General features: G+C 40.8%; 1 long non-coding RNA gene across 1 annotated transcript; it reads left to right on the plus strand.

Moving 5' to 3' along the window:
• Positions 1-3,588: 3,588 nt before the first annotated feature.
• Positions 3,589-6,759, plus strand: LOC122873258. The gene is made up of 3 exons (XR_006377392.1): positions 3,589-4,300; positions 4,641-4,706; positions 5,065-6,759. It is a non-coding gene; the product is annotated as an uncharacterized LOC122873258 (long non-coding RNA).
• The last annotated feature ends 10,011 nt before the right edge of the window (positions 6,760-16,770 follow it).

The raw sequence follows: 16,770 nt of genomic DNA on the forward strand, positions 1-16,770 counted from the left end.
CCTTCTGTGCTGTGTACCCTTTTTTTAACATTTACTAAATAGTTGAAAGTGAAATAGTACCAACAGGGAGATGATGGGAGGTGGGGCATTTTCTAGTTCTTGTCAGTACACGTACCACAGCATTCTGGATCAACTGGAGAATCTTAAGTGACTTTCAGGCAGCCAGATAATAAGGAATTGCAGTAGTCCAGCCTAGAAGTAACAAATACATGCACTAATTTTTTGGCATCATTTTGAGACAGGATGTGCCTGATTTTTGCAATGTTACGTAGGTGAAAAAAGGCAGTCCTTGACGTTTGTTTCATGTGGGAGTTAAAGGACATATCCTGATCAAAGATAACTCCGAGGTTCCTTACGGTGGTGCTGGAGGCCAGGGCAATGCCACCTAGAGTAACTATATCTTTAGATAATGTGTCTCTGAGGTGTTTGGGGCGAAGTACAATAACTTCAGTTTTGTCAGAGTTTAACATCAGAAAGTTGCAGGTCATACAGGTCTTTATGTCCTTAAGGTATGCTTGAAGTTTAGTTAACTGGTTAGTTTCATCTGGCTTGATTGATAGATATAATTGGGTATCATCTGCATAGCAATGAAAGTTTATGGAGTGTTTCCTAATAATATTGCCTGGAGGAAGCATATATAAGGTGAATAGAATAGCACAGAACCTTGTGGAACTCCGTGACTAACTTTGGCGTGCACGGAGGACTCACCGTTAACATGTACAAACTGAGATCGATAGATAGGATTTAAACCAGCTTAATGCGGTTCCTTTAATGCCAATTACATGTTCCAGCCTCTGTAATAGGATGTGATGGTCAATGGTGTCGAACGCAGCACTAAGATCTAACAAGACAAGTAATATAATAATAATAAAACTTTATATATAGAGCACTTATCAAAACAAAGTACAAAGTGCTTCACAACAAGAGAAATAAAATTCCACAAGAAATAAAACACATAATATACACAAAAGCAATAAAATAAACAGCCAGTTCAGGTAAAATCAGGATATGCTTTCAGATAAAAATGTGTTTTGAGAAGAGACTTAATCGAAGACACTGACTCAGACAACCTAATTTCTTCAGGCAAGTTGTTCCAGAGCCTCGGGGCCCTGATAGCAAAACCTCTGTCCCCCTTAGTTTTCAACCTGGACTCAGGAACAGACAGGAGACCTCTGCCCGAAGATCTCAAACTACGTGAAGGTTCATAAGAGATTACAAGGTCTAAAATATAGTCTGGTGCCAGGCCATGAAGAGCCTGAAAAGTAATAAGATCTTAAAATCAATCCTAAAACAAACAGGGAGCCAATGTAAAGGAGCTAAAACAGGAGTTATGTGGTCGTACTTCTTGGTCCTGGTTAACAGCCTAGCAGCTGAGTTCTGTACAGTCTGCAGTCATTTCAAAGTTTTTTGATTAAGACAAGTGAAGTACAGAGACAAGTCCATTGTCTGATGCAATTAAAAGGTCATTTGTAATTTTCACCAGTGCTGTCTCTGTACTATGATGCCCTCTAAATCCTGACTGAAAATCCTCAAATAAACTATTGTTATTTAGAAAGTCACACAACTGATTGGCGACTGCTTTCTCAAGGATCTTAGAGAGAAAGGGAAGGTTAGATATAGGTCTATAGTTGGCTAAAACCCCTGGATCAAGAGTGGGCTTTTTAAGAAGCAGTTTAATTACAGCTACTTTATAGGATTGTGATACATAGCCTGTTAATAAAGACAGATTGATCATATCCAGTAAAGAACTGCTAACTAAGGGTAAAACGTCTTTAAGCAGCCTAGTTGGAATGGTATCTAAGAGACAGGTTGATGGCTTAGATGAATTCATTGTCGATGTCAGCTGAAGAAGATCGACAGGAGCAAAGCAGCCAAACACACATCAGGCTCTACAGCTGTTTCCAAGGTTCCTGTGTTTGAAGACAAGCCGGCACCGGTTGAAGGCAGGACTTGATGAATTTTTTCTCTAATAGTTAAAATTTTATCATTAAAGAAGCTCATGAAGTCATTACTACTGAGGGCTATAGGAATACATGGATCAATAGAGCTGTGATTCTCTGTCAGCCTGGCTACAGTGCTGAAAAGAAACCTGGGGTTGTTTTTATTTTCCTCTATTAATGATGAGTAGTAAGCTGCTCTGGCATTACGGAAGGCCTTCCTATATGTTTTAAGACTATCTTGCCAGACTAAACGACATTCTTCCAGGTTGTTGGAACGCCATTTCCTTTCAAGTTTTCGTGATGTTTGCATTAATTTGCGGGTTTGGGGGTTATACCATGGAGCTAACCTTCTTTGTTTTAGGACAGCCATCGTGGCCAACCTGTACATGGAACAGTTTGAGAAGAAGCCATTATCCTCATTACCGGGCACACCACCAAGTCATTGGTACCACTATGTGGATGACACCTTTGTGAAAATCAAGAAACAAGACTTGGAAGCGTTGTCAGAGCATATCAATACTGTGGACCCCAACATCAAGTTCACGCGTGAGGACGCCAGAGAGAACCGCTTGGCCTTTCTTGATTGTTCTACAGAGGAGAGGACGGAAAGCTCCAGATAGAAGTGTACAGGAAACCAACACATACGGATCAATACTTGCTCTTTGACTCACACCATCCACTACAGCACAAGCTGGGTGTAATCCGGACATTACAACACAGAGCCCAAGAAGTGCCCACAGGCTCAGAGGGTAAGAAGAAAGAGGAAAGGCATGTCCAGAATGCACTCTCAGCCTGTGGTTATCCTACTAGGGCTATCAACAAAGTTAAAAGATCCAAAAAACAGGACAAAAGTGTAACAGTACCAAGAAGGAACGGTGTCTCCATTCCTTATGTATCTGGACTGTCTGAAAAACTACAAAGGATCTTTAGACAGCACGATGTTCCTGTTTTCTTTAAACCAGGCAACACTTTAAGACAGAAACTGGTTCAAGTTACTGTGTGGGTAAGGACAAGTTACCCACACAGAAACAGAGCAATGTTGTCTACTCCATTCAGTGCAGTGAGGAAAACTGCCAAGAACGGTACATAGGCGAGACCAAACAGCCACTTCACAAAAGACTTTATCAGCACAGACGACACGCTAACTCAGGATTACAGAGTGCCGTGCATTTGCATCTAAAAGCTACAAACCACACATTTGAAGACAGCAAGGTGAAGATTCTAAGTAGAGAGAAGAGTTGGTTTGAATGGTGAAAAAAGTCAGTCACGCCAATCACATGCTAATCAGGTACTCAACAGTGATGAAGTAGATGCAGCCAGAAAACAATAGGCCTGATTACTGATTACTGGGCCATCTTGGAAACTATTAGGTCAGTTTCAGGTGAAACTAGCTATTAACAGATACTCAGGCAGATTCCTTCCTGAGGGCAGGGCTTATGTAACACAGAGTAGCTTAAATTTCTAGTTCCCGTCCCAGTTTTTCACAATTGAGAATGACTTCCGGATGGGAGCCGAAACATCTTGATTCTGAAAACAGTGTCCAGATGACTACGACTGAAACCTTTTCTACTATACTTCTTTGTTTTATTATCTTCTTTTTTAGAGGAGCGATAGAATCGAGTGTCGTTCGCAGTGACACTGCAGCGCTATCAACTAAATAGTCAATTTGGGAGGGGCTGCGATTTGCATAGGAGTCCTCCGTTATGTTGAGACATAACATCGAGTTAACAGCTCGATCAGACAGTATGTCGCTCCATCGCATTCCTGCTCTCTATGGATGTTCACAAGCTTTCAGACCTGCAAGACAAACAGGTTTTTTGTTTATATTTTTTATGTTCCACAACTTCAGGCGATCACAGTTCACATCGTAGTCTCTGTATGTTTCTAGAAAGCCTCTAACCTATGCCCACTCACTGCCATGACCTGCCTTGCCTTAAGTACCGCATCAGACAGTTTCTGTATGGCAGTGGCCCTCAGGCTGGTTGGTGTAAGCCGTGCATGTCCCTGCCTCTTTGCACAACCTGGCTAACTTCTGTGACAGCTGGTATACTCCCAGGGGACTGGCGGTATACGAGACGCTGTCTGTCACCACTGTTACGCTCCTGGGCTGCAGATAGAGGGCCTTTGCACCATATAGGTATATAGGTAGTAGGTCCCCCAATGTAAAGCTAAATGTGCCAATAGCCGAGCTCCTGGTAGTAGCAGCGCACACAGCCCCACCCACACCACTGACCGTGGATCAGTGGGGGAAACGCGGTGAAAGGACGCAAACATGGTTCTCTCCAGTTAGGAGAGCTTAAATGGGCGGTTATGGCAGCTATGAGGGCTGCACTCCAAAGTGCAGTTCCACACCATTAATGGTAAGTTAAGTAGTTTTAATTTGAACTTCTTAATGCATTTTGGAGGGAGTTACTGTTAGCTAACCTACCTACCTAGCTAACATTAGCTAACATTTGTCAGTATGACTGGGATGCTAAAGTTTTGTGATCCCCTGTGAGAACATAAAGGTAACCTAAGTTAGCCATAACATAGTTAGTGGTTACTGGTAACAAAACTGACCACTCTATGAAGCCATTGCTGTGGTCAATATGTGACTAATTTTCCCAGATAGCTTAGTTATCTCGATCAATCACTACATTAAGTTGAGGACTGGGGCTTTGCCACCATATCTGACTTTCAAAATTTGGGCTCTTGTTTTAGGTCTCCACATCAGTGGTGCCCACAGGCACTTCCAGCTTTGCCAGCAGTCACATATCACTGAGATCAGTAAGTGAAGTTGTGTTATATAGCTAGACAGTGTTGATGTTACCCTAAGTTAACTGAGAAACGGAGCTCAGAAAGGGAAACCCATCCAGAAGAAGGGTCACTGCTGTTGCCAGGCAAAGAATAAAAGAGGTTATATATGACAACTTGAAGTGAGTCTAGAATCACTTAACTAAATAAGCACTGATAAGTTATTTCTGGTTAATATTCAAGTTCAACACTGGTCATAGTAGGTTTATGTAAATTTAATGTGAAGTGTATTAATATGGGTGACATATAATGATTACATTATGTGCATGGCAAAATGATAAGTATCATTATACTAGTAAATGTCCTGTCCGTTTCCCCTCTATTTTTTTAGATGGGCATATCCTAATTTCTAAAGAGGGCATAGAATGCTTGCTGCTGCTAGCGTCAACAATCTCTGAGGTAACTTCGCTCCTGTGGATATCTAGACCCACATTATACAAACTCATGTGGGAATACAACATAAGGTACACAAAATTTTGGCACATTTCTGATTGTTTGAAGAATTGGACACAACCACAAGTGACATAAAAGCAGAACATCCTCATGTAGGAGAAGTTATGCTTAATGGGCATTTACGTGCCAGAAACATTGTGGTGCAGAGTGTAAAAATGGTTGATGGTGCTGGTGTGGAGTCCAGGAGAACAGCAACAATACAAAGACGCTGTGGCTTTTCCAAACTAAATATGGCACGTAGATGGCAATCACAAACTGATTAGATGAAAATAACTTGTATGTTGCGCAATGGATGGTTACAGAAGAATGTTAACGTTTCTCCAGTGTTCCAACAACAACTGGACTGAAACTGTTATGGACCTCTTCAGTACAGCCATCAGTGAACTCCCCTTCATATCAGAACTGATCATGGAGGGAACAATGTCTGTATTTGGGAAGACATGAGAGCGCACAGAGGTGACAATTCTGTGGTGACTGGAAGTTCTGTACACAATCAACAAATTGAACGATTCATTCAGAACTCTGGGACTTGAACAGAAACTGCCGCGATGTGTTTGCACCCATTTTCTACGAGCTAGAGTCAATGGAGGCTTTGGACGTAGACAATGAATCAGATTTATTTTCTCTTCATTATGTGTACATTCCCAGGATCAATCGCACATCGGATGAGTTTAAAGCTGCATTTAACAATCTCCTCTGAAGTAAACTGAACCCCAGTTCAGCTTTTCACACTAGACAGACATCTTCCTTACTTAATTATCCAGAAACTGCAACTGATGACAGAACAGTGGACTCGGTATCAGCACCTCATGCACATAACTCAGTGGAATGATATGACATACACAGCAATATCCTCTATAATCCAATGACATTGTGAAGAGAATGCAGCATTTGGCCTATACATGGTGTTGCAGGATTGTGGTCAGGAACACAGGAAACCTTGGAAACAGCTGTAGAGCCTGATGTGTGTGTTGGCTGCTTTGCTCCTGTCGATCTTCTTCAACTAACTTCGACGATTAATTCATCTAAGCCATCAACCTGTCTCTTAGACCCCATTCCAACTAGGCTGCTTAGAGACGTTTTGCCCGGATCAAGCCAATCCGAACAACTTCTCGCTCTTGCTAGCCTATCTCTCTCTTTTAAAGCCCTTTCCAGCCTCGTAGACCTGGAGACCATCCATTCCATTTTCTTCCTATTATATCCATCTGAGCTAGTTGACATCAACCAAAACAATTTCATCCTGTTGGTCTGGCTGAGAGGCATCTATAGACATGTCATACATGACTCTGGGCATTGTGCATTTGTCTCCCTGTATAGCATGGAGCGTTTCAGTCATATATGAATATTGATCAATATTCATTGTGTTTACTATATTTCAGTGTTTTTGGGACATTTATGTTATTTGTAACATGGCTATATGGAAATAAATGGTGTTTTGAAGTAAAAGTCCCAGTAAACAGTAAACATGGCCAAAACATGGAGACCGCCTGACTATATCTTTATAAATTGTATCATAAATGTTGTATTTCAGTGTATTCATTGCATTTACAGTTACATTTGTAGTCAAACAGTAGGAGAATACATCCAGCTGCATTAATATTCACTGGACCCTTGTTATGATGGTTAGATTGCCTTGAAATTTAGATTTTATACTAGGCAAGGATGAAAATCTTTTTTTTCTTTATTGCATCTCCATTAACTCTGGAATGGTAATAGAAATAGGTTTACTTACAATGGATTCATAGTCTATCAAAGAAGACCAGATATATGCATATAGGCCTTATGGTTCTCTCATGAAAGTTTTGCTTTGCAATCTTTGCAATGTGGTAAAGTTTGCAGGCAGGTTGTTTAATAATTAAAGGGCCAGTAACCAGTCTGTGACTTTTACCAGGTATGGTATTGTACAGTAGAATTATCTCCTGCTTCAGAGTCTTTCCCCTGTATGAAATTATTATATCGTAATGTCTTGCCTTGAAGTAGTACAGTAGGTAGTATAATAACATTGGAGAAGTAACCAGTCTGTCCCATTTGTATTATTGCATAGTGGAATTATCTCTGTTTGAGTTTTCCTCTATACAAAAGTTATTATATTGTAATGCAGCACTGGACTGGCATTGCGGGCATTTTCCCGGTGGGCCAACGCACCTTGGGCACAAGTCGCTAGCAATATATATATATTTTTTTTGCTAATGACCAGCCCATAAAGCAGGGGCAGCGGCCCATTGGTTCATTTTCTATGACGACACTAGGGGTCAAATGTCAAGCTGGATAAGCAAAAACTTAAGAAGGGGGGTGCAGAGAAGTTGTAGGCCAAAAAAATGAAGAATCTAGATGCGGACAGATGTGCACAAATCACATATGTTTGCTGCAGGGGCTGCGGCAGTGCTTCAACATCTACGGTGACAGCAGTAACGTTACTCTCCATTATGCAGCAGCTGGTGGAAGGAGGAGAGGTGGCCGGCCATGTGAGGAGCAGTGTGACAGGGAAGCAGAGGAACTGTGAGCAAGAGGGGAGTGTAGCTGAAGCGGTATGCTGGGAGTAGCATATGTCCTCTACTGCTGCTCAGTCAATGCCAAATAGACTACCATAAGCTATTTGGGATTGTTTTTGTAGCCTAGCATAGTTCCCTAATGCTGTTGCAACTTCGGCTGGCTAAGCAGTGAGTGACCTGGGTCCATACAGTATCGTAATCAGTGGTGGAAGAAGTATTCAGATTCTTTACTTCAGTAAAAGTAGCAATACCACTCTGTTAAAATGCTCCACTACAAGTAAAAGTCCTGCATTCAAAACCTTACTGAAGTAAAAGTATTAAGTAGTAAGTATTATCAGAAAAAAGGCAAACGTCAACGTCTGCCACTCCCTTTCACAGCTTTCCCATCTAGATATTGCCCTGATGGATGACACTAACAATGACTTTTGCAGTATTCTGTCAAAGCCCTTCGTTCACAGGTGACAGCTGCCTAGGCCCTTCCTGCCAACACTGACTGTCACAACATCCAGCCCGGCGATGCCGATGGAGGACACCAACATTGCTGCTGCTGACTACCCTCGTGACCAGATTATTGCTTCTGTGGCTCCTTGACACTGACAGCACTTACCAAGGGAAAGCCCACTTTTTACAACTGTAGCCACTGACTCACCAGAGAAGAGTATGTTAAGGATAGCTCGGCCATCCTTGAATGCAGTCTCGATTCTTCAACAGAGACGAGACACTGGACCCAATAAAATCCCCACACGCATGACCTAACTATTTCCACAAACACTTATCTTAACCTGACTGGAATGGTAGCTGATCACAGTCCCAATTCTACCAACGGTTACGTGTGTGGATTCACTCCCCACAGTACCAATGAGGGCCTCCCCCCAACGGCTTTGCCCATCTCTGACTGTGACACGTGTTGTCTACTGCACCTAAATACATATACATCTTACACCCATGAACTGTGCACAGTTGCACCTGTGATGAGACCCTTACCCTGCAAAACATCCACAAGCAAGTGTCAGGCATGCACTGGTGCCCCCGCTGCCAGTAAAGTTCCACGACCATTAAAATGGTCTATCAGAGGCACTGGAGGTGGTCTTAATATGGGAATTCTTCTAGAATTTGGACATCAGACTATCATCTCCAGCCTACGGTTTGTGGCACACTAGACATTTACATTGATAGATTGGCCACCAATGGAAAAAGAATGTACTTATAACAATCAGCTAGTGTGTTTGTCATCACCAGTTTAAACTAAATCAGGAAAAATCTCAAAGGCAAAAATAAGCTGCAGTAGATTTATTAAGCAAACAATCAATATTTAGCCCCCTCAATACCTAAGTGTCCTCTTAAATGTCCACAGAGAAAAACAAAACAAAAAGAGTCATCTTCATATATTCCAAGTGGAACAGTCCAAAGACAAAACAAGAAAAACAAAATACCTGATCCCTCTCCAAAATGCAAAAATATAACTCCAAAAAATAGCAGGAAGGTGAAGGAAGGGAAATCCTGAACCGGGCCTGGAGCAATTCCACTGTCAACCGTCCATAGATGTGGTTCTCAACTTATCAAACTTTACCTCTTTAACAAGTGATTTTCGACCCACAAAAAGAAGCTTTTATGTGTCCAAATATTCAGGGACATTCCTCTGCTATTTGACAGGTGGCTTGCCACTACTGCCTTCCCCCTCCCTTTGTCTTCTCCTCAAACATTTCTGTCCTCCTCCTGTTCACTAGGTCCAAAGCCTCTTAAAGAGACCACACCCAGTAGTACAATATAAACTGACCAGCCTTACATTTGCAGTTAACCTGACTGATTAGTGATTGCATGAAAGAACAAATAAGCATAGCCTAATCTTGCAAGGATTTCTCATGTTTTAGACCAAACATAATTATCAATCATCCTTTCACACGTGGCGGTGTCACATACTGGACATGGACTAAAAGCATATGACTACCTTCCTAAGAGTTGGAGAGGAGTATGTGGCCTAGGCCATGTAGTCCCAGTAATGTGAGTAGTTAATAACTTCAGTTCCTTCAGGATTAAGCCTACCCAAATCCAAACATGATGTACTAAATACCCACTCACAGACATGTTGGAGCTTGCTCATTCCCAGTTATGGAGTGTTGTCATCGCTGAATCGGAGATAGAGGATGTAGCTAACACTACCTCATTAAGTATGTCTTTCCTATCAACAGACTTGGCTGCAGCCCGTCTGGTTGCCTTACAGAATCAAGCAGCTTTAGACTATCTCTTAGCATCCCGGGGGGGTACCTGTCTGTTGGCTGATGTTGTACTTATGTGCCAGATTACAACGCTAGCCTCTCTGATATTATTGCACATATTAAACACATTACTAATGAGGTACACACCAATGATAGTAGCAACCTTTTGGAATGGTTGTGAACAATGATGAGGTACAAACATATGTTTTTGTTGGAATAATCTGTTTCATTTTCCTTGCTATTATTATTACTTGTATTAGATCAATGTGTAAAACTGTTACCACTAAGGTGACTACTAAAATGATGGTTCAGTGAGTTCCTCCTACAGGTCCAACTACTAACCTACCCAAAGAACTATAAAGGACAAAAGGGGAAAATAGTTTTAGTTTTTCTCTTGATATTGTCTTTGATTCATTCTTTCTTAATGACAGTGAGGTCTGTGCTGAGGCAAACTACTTTACATTGATTAAATCTTCATTTCGACCAACATATTAACTCTGTTGTCCAATCATGTTTTTTCCAATTGAGAACATTTTCAAAAATCTGGTCATTTTTATCTGCCAAGAACTTAAACAGTAATTCATGCATTAATTCCATCCTGGTTAGATTACTGCAATGCACTCTTTTCTTGCCTCACACAACAAAACCTCAATAAACTTCAGCTGATTCAAAATGCCAGACTCACAGCCAGGTCCAACAGGAGAGAACACATCTCACCGGCTTTACAATCAGATGTTCTCAGGGTCGCTTCAATAGTTGAGTGATAGTTTACATACAAGTACAAGTAACATCACTTCATAATTTCAGCGTCTCTGCTTCTCTCTTGCTATGCTCCGCTTGTTTTCACACTAGACTGTGCCTGAGTGAAGAAGGCGGGACTTGGGTTGTTTTACACCAATAGCAATCCGTTATTTCACTTTGAACCAGTAAGCTTATTTGTAGTTAAGGTTTTTTCCAATATAACACTTGCTGATGCAAAATTAGACCTCTGAGCTAAAATTAAATAAGAAATTAAATCTAAAATAAATAAAGAATATCGTTATTAATTAATTAAAAGGAATTCTCAGTAAGGGGAAATAGTTATAAATGTTCTAGTAACAATTGGTTTTCCCATGGGTTACACCAGTAACATTAATAAAAATAGTATAATTTTAAGTTACTTGAGAACAGAGTATACTCTATGCTCTACATATTAGTTCCTATAGATCTGTGAGTCTCTACTTTCTTAAATAATTGTTCCTGTTTCAATATGAATAGCACATAATCAATAACCAGTAGTTCCTCCCTTATTACATACATATTAATTACTATTTTTGTGTTACCTCAAACAAAGCAGTGCATAATCCTACCCAGGTGACAAACGCTATGGAGTTTTTACTGGTCATATACTACATGTATTTTATATTGTGTAATAATAATACACGTACGACAATAACATTGTTTTCTAGCGATGTCGCTAATATCTAGTATAGCTGTGCTAGCTAATAATATGAGTACCTTATGAAATTTGCTAAATTTTCTTAGAAGAAAATGCAGAAAAAAATACAGCAAGTACAAAGGTTGGCCCCGGGTATTACGACATCCTCCAATAAATAAATGAAACACGTTATAAAGGGCTTCCTTGTGCCTTTTTTTCAGAAGTTAGCCTATTTTTTGCCCCTTGAACTTACTTTTAGGGGCATTTACTAAACGCTGAAATAATGTATAATTATTACGTTATATTGTCAAATAAACACTCAATTTTATTTGAAAAAATCTTTCTTCTTCTTTTCCTTTCGGCTGTTCCCTTTCAGGGGTCGTCACAGCGAATCATGTGCCTCCATCTAACCCTGTCCTCTGCACCCTCTTCACTTCTTCTTGGCTAACCTCTTTCTCTGTATACACTCCTGAACCTCCTCGTTCCACCACCAAGTCTCCTTGTCCACTTTCCTCTTTCCAGATGACACACCGAGTACCCTCCTACCTGTCTCCCTGATCACATTAGCTGTAGTGGTCCAGTCATCTGGGAGCACTTCCTGACCACCCGGAGTCTGTCTCAGCTCCTCCCTGAAAACTACACGACACTCTTCCTTTTTCAACTTCCACCACTTCGTCCTCTGCTCTGCCTTTGTCCTCTTCATCTTCCTCACCACCAGAGTCATTTTACACACTACCATCCTGTGTTGTCTGGCTACACTCTCCCCTACCACTACTTTACAGTCACTGGTCTCTTTCAGATTACCACGTCTACACAAGATGTAGTCCACCTGAGTGCTTCTACCTCCGCTCTTATATGTTACCCTATGTTCCTGCCTCTTCTGGAAGAAAGTGTTCACTACAGCCATTTCCATCCTCTTTGCAAAGTCTACCACCATCTGTCCTGCGTTCCTGTCCTGAAGACCAAACCTACCCATCACATTCTCATCACCTCTGTTCCCTTCACCTACATGCCCATTGAAATCTGCACCAATCACCACTCTCTCACCTCTGGGGATGCTCTGCATCACTTCTCTTCTAACTCACATCCTACCTGTGGGGCATAACCACTCACAACATTGAACATCACCCCTTCAATTTCCAGCTTCAGACTCATCAACCTGTCTGATACTCTTTTCACCTCTAGAACATTCCTCTTTCAGGATAACTCCTACTCCGTTTCTCTTCCTATCTGACCCATGGTAGAACAACTTGAACCCTGCTCCTAAGCTTCTAGCCTTGCTACCTTTCCACCTGGTCTCCTGGACACACAGTATGTCCACCTTCCTTCTCTGCATCATGTCAATCAACTCTCTAGCCTTCCCTGTCATAGTCCCAACATTCAATGTCCCTACTGTCAGTCCTACATTCTTAGCTTTCCTCTTCTCTCTCTGCCTACAAACACACCTTCCCCCTCTCCTTCTTCGTCTTTGCCCAACAGTAGTCCAATTTCCACCGGTACCCTGCAGGTCAACAGCACCGGTGTATGCTTTTCCCTTCACTTCTCTTTTCCCCCCACACTTTGGACTTTTTCCAAAAAGAGAGGGGGGTGCAAGGAAGGTGGCGGCCACGTGGGTGGCGTGCAGACCCGCAAATCTCAAACAAAGGAACAGAGCTAAAACGGGAGGACGAACTCTATTTGTCCTCAAGATAATGTGGGATGTAATGCTCTGGTGTCCTCACAGAGCGCAGGCTATGAACAACAAATACAAACAACTTAACTGGCCATCACTTTATTGGCTGAGGACCTTCAGTTGTGGAGCTATCTTTTTATAAACATCTGGAACACAATTTGTGCAGTTAAGATATAAATTATATATAAGAAAAAGAAATATGAAACCACCAGAACAGAAATATAAATATATAAATATGAACTCCAGCTGGTGTAGTTAACTTGGCACACTGTTTTGTTTGGGCTTCTACACTCTTTATAGCTTAAGAGAAAAGAGAAAATATATTAAGTGCCTTATCTAAAAAAAAACAGTTTAAATGCTACAGAGCTGCACTTGTTTGTGAAAATTGTTCATTTTGTAATGTATGCTGTTTCTCTGTGAATGATATTTGGGTCCTAACTAAGTGTTTTAGTCCAGAATCATTTCAGACGGCAAGATGTTTACCATCAACTGCTTTAAGTGCAGTTGATGGTAAATGTACTGTACTTGTATAGCGCCTTTCTAGTCTTCCAACTACTCAAAGCTTCACACACTACATATCACAGTCACACACTGATGGCAACTTCTCATCAGTTCAAAGAAACTAACTAATCATTCACACACATTCACACACCGAAGGCACAATTTGGGGTCAGTGTCATGGCCAAGGACACTTCGACATGTGGACTGGGGGAAGCTGGGATCGAACCGCCGACCTTCTACCACTAAGCCACAGCCGCCCCAATAGTTGAGTATTACTGTAACTTGCACTATATCATTATAGTAGCCCTGAGTCACTTTTATACAGGTAATAATGTGTAATAGAATGTGGCTTGACGTAGAAAACTGTATGAAGTACACCAGAAATGTGAGATATTGTGGAACAATCAGTTATAGACCGAAATGTAAATTAAGTTTTTTTATTGCGAACTTGAAAATAAGATCTGGAACATGAACTGAACACTGTGTCTTCATTCCTGCTGAACTGCTGTGGTACCAACTCTGGGACCTGTCACATTGTTATTATGGGCTGGTTTTCGGCTCTGTATATTGTTGTGCAGGTGTCATCCAGGTGTCAACCCACACTTTGCCACTGCCAGGAAATGAAATAAAAAACACATACAGTGTACACAAAATACAGGTTAAAAGGATAGCCTAAGTTGTGACATATGAGAATTTCTAGGTTGAAATGTGTCCTCTGGATTCATATGTCATGCCACATACAGTTTCACCTTAAAAGCAATGAAAACCTTTGGGAGCACATACTTGTCAAATAAATTAATTCAAAATGAGGTAGTTACTACTATATCGACAGTATATCAACCTCTGTTTCCAGTCCAAGACACCAGATAACTTCGTCTTTTCCCTGAAAGACATGACATGTAGACAAAAGTAACGTAATTTAGAAAGAAACAATAGTTGCATATAGAAAGAGCTGTTAACATTTGTGTACTATAGCTCAATATATTGAACAATTAAGATGGGTGGGCATTTTAGCTTACACCAGAGAGCATTATACCATCTGAACATCCCACAAGTCACAAAACATTTGGTTGTCTAGTGTGTAATCGTAGTTTAAATGACACAGTACTGGCATTAATCATTATTTGCATGACCATTTAGTGTCAATGGTTCTTCTGTTTCTTTACACGTAATTGTGATGAGCTTCAGTGGGAGAAGGTCAAAGTCTCTTTATTTGTACCTGAGGGTAAACTTGTTGTGCATACAGGAGATTCAGCATTCCAGATTTAGAAACAAGACATCACAGTGATACAGATTCAAAACTAAATACATTAAAACCAGTATCATAAATAGAATCGAAATATAAGAACTCCTAAGAAAATCATGACAAAGTGCTTCTACACACACAGGCCCACCAACTCAGTCAAAAAAGTTCCATTTGTGGTTGAAGTACACCATCTTGTGCTAGCTTTGTTTAGCAGCACAACAGCTGCAGGTACAAAAGCATTTCTATATTGTTTTGTTTTCCACTTGGGGCCACAAACTGACAGCCGGAGCGGAGGAGCTGGAATTCAGTAATAAGCAATATCGGATTATGATGTGTTTGTTTATTTAGTCATTTATTTGGCTCCGCCAACACAAATAGTTCCGCAACTGAATGGGGACTGGACTGTTGCCAAGCAACACAAACATTTTCCTGCACACTTTGTGTCTATACAGGTTACCGCAGGCCAGACACTTTGTATCATGTACATTTATTTGTATGTTTCCATTTGTGACCAGCATATTGTCTCATTTCCAGTCACCGGTGTTTGTGTGTTACTAGTAGCGTATATTTGCTGCTCTAGCTCATCACAGTTAATTTTGTTATAGCGACTATCTGCCATACATTTAAACATACACTAGTTCTGCTCAAGCACTCATAGCTCTCTCCTTCTTTTAACGACTTTCTCGCCAATCCCACAGTTTACATGCTATTCAGTTTTGCTAGCTACCGTTCTTTAGCTTAGCAGCTAGCGATGGCTTCTCTCCCCCTCCCCCTCTCCTGCTCTCTCCTGCTCGGTGTGTCTAATGTTTAGCTATTCCTCTGCCTCCTTTAGTGATAATGGTACACGTAATAAATGTAGTTTATTTGTAGCATTGGAGGCGAGGCTTAGTGAATTGGAAACGCGGTTCCGCTCCAGAAAGAAGTATAAACTATGCAATAAATGCAAAGTATGTAGGCAAGGTCAGTGATGACTACAGCTCTGTATTACCAAATGGAAAGAAATTTGCACAGTCCTAAAATAATTTCATTGACTTAAATAATGTATAAAAATGTATGCAAACTTACCAGACTTGAACCACTTGGAAGACTGAACAGTGCAGCATGCTGACATTGTGGTAACAGGACATTTCTGTGGCTGTGGACATCCTGGACGTGATTTATCAGAGATGTCCACTTTGCATCAGCCTCCTGTCCTGTGGCAGAGGTGGTGGCAGACCAGTACATCTGATTAATCATACTTTTCTGCCAGTTTTTCACCTTGCTGCAGTCACGCTCCTTTGACAGTGCCTCTAGTTTCTTTGAGACACCTTTAATATAAATGAAGAGTTACGGGCGAGAACAGCCATGTGTAAATTATTATGTCACAAAACATCAAAAATTGGCTTAAAAAATAGCTGATATTGTACCTTTGGCAACATGCCACACATCATAGAAGTGCTTCATTTCCAGCTTTTGCTCTCTGAGTCACTTCGGAATCTGAAGGTGGCGATCAGAGATGATACTGCAGATCTTCAAACCACTCCACTGCTCTGTGAAAGACACACAAAACTAAAACAGACACAAACCTCTATCACTGACCAAAATTATACAAGTGCTCTGTCCGCCCAAACCCGTTTTACGAGATCAGATTACAGTTTACAGTTTGTGTTTTGTCTCAAATTCTAATAAACAATACTACTTTACTCCACAGCAGTGTCTCAAAATGTGGCAACCACAGTGACCACAGTAAATTTCAGATGTTCACATTAATAGTATTAGTATTATTAATAATCTTACACACTGTTAGTCACCCATGCAGTCCTGAGAAGAGGTCTAATTAGGCAAAATAAGGTAAAACACCTGTGTGTATCAGTGTGGAGCGTGAGGATGACACTGTAAATGTTAAAATAAGAGAAAATGATGGATGGAATAGAATAAAAAGATACATTAGTAAATAGAAAAACACAAATAAAAAGCTTTTTTTAAATCCTATTTATTCAAAGACTTATTTGGCACATTTGATTTTTTAACAATACATTCTTTAATTGCATCATTTCACAT

This window comes from Siniperca chuatsi, linkage group LG3, assembly GCF_020085105.1.
Source record: "Siniperca chuatsi isolate FFG_IHB_CAS linkage group LG3, ASM2008510v1, whole genome shotgun sequence".
Classification (NCBI taxonomy): Eukaryota; Metazoa; Chordata; class Actinopteri; order Centrarchiformes; family Sinipercidae; genus Siniperca; species Siniperca chuatsi.